Genomic DNA, 4,114 nt, shown 5'->3' with positions numbered 1-4,114 from the left:
AACAATTCCCATTGACTAGGAACTGCGGCTGAATACTGCGAGGGCTTACTATGAGTCCTTATGCTTAAAGCTTGCAGTGGCAGTAAAGGTGGTGGGGTCTCTGTCAGTTCATGCACCCCTCCATGAAGAGCTGGATCCCCCCAGGACTGTTTTTAGTCTGCTGGAGGGCTCCTGCCACATCCCACCAGCACTCCATGCCACACAGGGCTGTGTCCTGGGGATGAGCAGCCCTGGCACCCGGTCATCTCACTGAAAGCCTTCTCATAGGAATGGGACTGGAACAGCTCTTACAGGATAACAGGCAACTAGAGTAGGCTGAGCACAGCTATCGTTGACACAGCTATACTCCCTTAATAAGCACTGCAGTCACCTCCCAGGGTTATCTGCAAACTATAATTTGTGCGAGGCACATACTTTCGATGCTACCAGCAATTAGACTTCTGTTTTCTAGTTTTTATGGAGTAACGGCAACAGACCTTGTGCTGCAGGACAAAAGACAGGCAGATAGAGCATCATTTCTTCGTACAGTTACTCTTTTTCACCCTCCCTTTCCTGAGACAAGGAATGGATTATTTCGTACCGCACGGAGTGGCTTGCCCTTGCCCTTCTCTCATAGCAGACATGTTTGGATAAGAGATGCCGACTGGTCCAAGATTTAGCTGGCATTTCATCCTCCAAGCTACGTGATCAGAGTGTCCTGCTCACATCCTCAGAATTAAACTGATCATCAGTTTTCTGGACAGTGAGGAAGTTTTCCATCTATTTAAAACTTTTTTTTTTTCCCTTCAGTTTATTTTTTTTTGTAACTTGAAATACAGTTGCTGTCTATAACTGTAGTGAAGTTTTGTTTAATAAGATTAGGAAATATTTCCCTGGCTAAGGATGTGGAATCATCATCCTGAGGAAGCTCCTGGCACTGGATATCTCCTGCACTATTGCAGGGATCACTTTGGGTGATTTGTGTGTCCCTTTCCAGTCCTGTGTCCCCCTGGCAGGGGAGATGTTTCCTATCTGGTAATACATAACAGCTAAAAATGTCCATATTTTTTTAAACATGGGAAGACCTCAGCCCACTCTCATGGTCCTCAGTGTGGGGCACCATATGAATGTAAAGAAGATGACGACTGAAAGAATTTAAATCTTCCCTGGTCCATCAAATACCTCAGGGTGACTCCTGACCTAGGACCCCATGCTCTTTCTCATTTTCCCGGCCGCTTCGTACTTGATCGCATGTTGTTTGCACTTAACGTTAGTGAAGTGACCTGAAAATTATGATGCTACAGCAAAGATGAAAAGGCACAAAAAGGTGAGTAAATATAAATAGTAAAGTGAAAGAATACAACTAGACAGTAACAAGTGCTAAATGGTGTATTTCACAAGAACTTGAGCCTGCACTTCCCCAGGAACTACACCTTTGCAACACGGTTCTCAAGCCTCTATATAGTTACCTTTTCCCTTCCAGATTAATGCTCATTTTAGGACACCTCAGCTTTGGCTACTGTTAGCTCTAAACTATTTATTTTCAGAGGCTGACTTTCACATCATGTAATAAATTGCTGGGATATGTGGTGCATGCAGAGAACTGTTGGGTGCATTTCAACTAGAAAAACAAACTGGAACAATCTTTCTAAATAGACATTTATTTTCTTGAAAAAAAAAAAAAAGTGGTAGAAAATTTTATGCTTTTTTTCACATAACTTCACAGAGAGAAAAAAATCAAAATGTTAACACCCTCTCTTTATTTCTACGTTTTCTATTATTTAACTCATTTCTTGTAGAAGTTTGCTAAAATTCAGCATTTTCACAATTATTTTAGGTTTAAAACCCTTAAAAATGGTTCTGAATCTGGAGCTTGGCTAAGTCAGAAATGAAATACAACTTGCTCATTGCTTCCTCCTGATGCTAAGGACTTTTCCTATTACTCTAATGTAATCTTCTGGTTTTGTGAGGTATCCTCCAGATTGACTCAACTCCAGAGACCCCCATCTGCTGTCACAGCAGTGGTGGTTCCTGCCACAACGCTAACAGTGCTCCTACATGTTCTAAGTGCTTTGCAGTATAAATGGGCAGCAATGCTGTTTCTGTGCTTGGTCTCTCTGGAGTAACTCAAAAATAAACCAGCACACATCAAACAAACTCTACGTGTTCAATCTTGGATTGTTTGCCATCTGGAGCAGTTTCCTTAGGGCTGGAGAATCTTTTTCCTGAGGACTGCACCCCCACCAGACTGCTGGAGCATGCTTGTCTCTTTCTCTCTCCTACCCAAAAGCTTCCTTTCATACATTATGATTCAGTTATAAGCTCTGTTATTGTTTTCTGTTCCCATTGTTGATCAGAATACAGCCCCCTGTTAAGACTTGTTGTCCTTTAACAGTCCTTGCATAGATAACAGACACTTCAGCGTGCAGTGGATCCCATCCACGTTAATGCTCGGAACAGCAGAGCAGGTTTGCAGCAACTGTCTTCGTCATCCTCATTTATCCTGCCCTGGTTTGATTTGCAGTTTTGGAGTGTATGAATCATTTTCTTTTTGCAGGAAACTAAAGCAGAAGCTGTCTACTTCAGGTGCACACTGGTTGTGCTTCAGCCCCTAGCAGGGACAAAAGTGGTCCTTAGAAGACATTTAAACTGCATGCATTCAGGCTGTCCAGTCAATCAAACTAAATATAATCTAAGATAAAATGCCAAACTGCCTGCACTCTAGATGTAGAGCTCTCACAGCCAGTCGCATTGTTGTACCAAGCTGCTCTTCCTATGCCTAATTGCTTGCTAATGTAGACAAAGGCAGAGGCACATAAAGGTACAGAAATTCATATCATCAGCTTCCTAAAATCAATGACTTTGTTAGTTTCTGAGAACATTTAAACTCCTGGCTTATGTCTCTAGACAGCTAGCGCTATACAGATGGCATAGTGTATTGCATCTACGTAGTCAAATCTGTTAGATGCCTTCATTTGGTGTTATGATAATTAATGGATTTTTATGTGATAAAAAGATGGGGTGAAGAGAGAGATCATCTATCAATATTCCACCTATTGGGAGCTGTGATTAAGTCCTTGAAGCTTTGAGATGTGGTAAGGCTGCAGAGCAGTTTAGGATAACAAGTGAAGACTATTATCATGTCCAATTACTCTCGAAAGGAAATTAAGAGAGGCAGAATATAATTACTTGAACTGGAATGTAGCCAGAGTGTTGGGGTGATCATTTGCTATATGATCATTAATGACTGTGGTAGATAACTGTGGATTTAATGCCACGAGGTAAATATTCACTCTCACCAAGGAGTATGCTCATTAAGAAAAATATGGATGCAGTCATAAAAGAATGTTAATTGAATCCTGTGTATGGGTGAGCATTCATCTTCCAAAACCAAGTATCAGCAGTAACATCACTCAAATGCACAGAAATGCTGCATAACATCTAATGGGAGTAGGGAATCAAAGGCCTCTGTATTATATATGTATATATATTTATATATTTGGTTCTGACGTAGAACATCAGATGATGGTATCTGTACTTAGCTCAGCCTGCCCTCTTGGATGCTGTAGAAGTAAACACAGGGAGGCAAGGAAAACTGCTAAGCAGTATGAATTTAAGGAACGACTTGCCAGAAATTCTGTATATGAAAAGAAGCTTTTGAGGTTTCATGGAAGACAGACTGTTTAACAAATGATGTACAATCTTGTCTTCTGCACTTCTGTCCTGAAAGTAGTACAAAGATTTTGTTTTTCAGTAGTGTCTTTCATGCATTTAGGTTGCCCTTCAACTAAGCTTCCTAGTTCTCCCAAACAAAGGATAAACAATATATGATAATTGCTTTACCTTTTGCTGCAATGCAGCAGAGACATAACCACATTATCAATAGAGGTGTGAAAAAAATCAGCGCTTGAGGACTTTTAAAATACTTTGCTAGAGACAGAGAGTTGGCTGAATCAGTGACTACAGTGGCCAGTGCCTTTGCTTCAGAGCTCATCTGAAGAAGGACACATCTAGCTGCTCAGCACCTCTTACTTCACATAATGTGCAGGCTCAGTCAGAACTGTCCCTCGCTGAAACCTGAGTGCTGCAGCTGTAGATGCCTCTAGGAGAAAGAGATTTGAGGAGGTACCTCTGA

This window comes from Aythya marila (assembly GCF_965140915.1).
Source record: "Aythya marila genome assembly, chromosome: 7".
Taxonomy (NCBI): Eukaryota; Metazoa; Chordata; class Aves; order Anseriformes; family Anatidae; genus Aythya; species Aythya marila.
Note: the sequence above shows the minus strand (reverse complement) of the source record.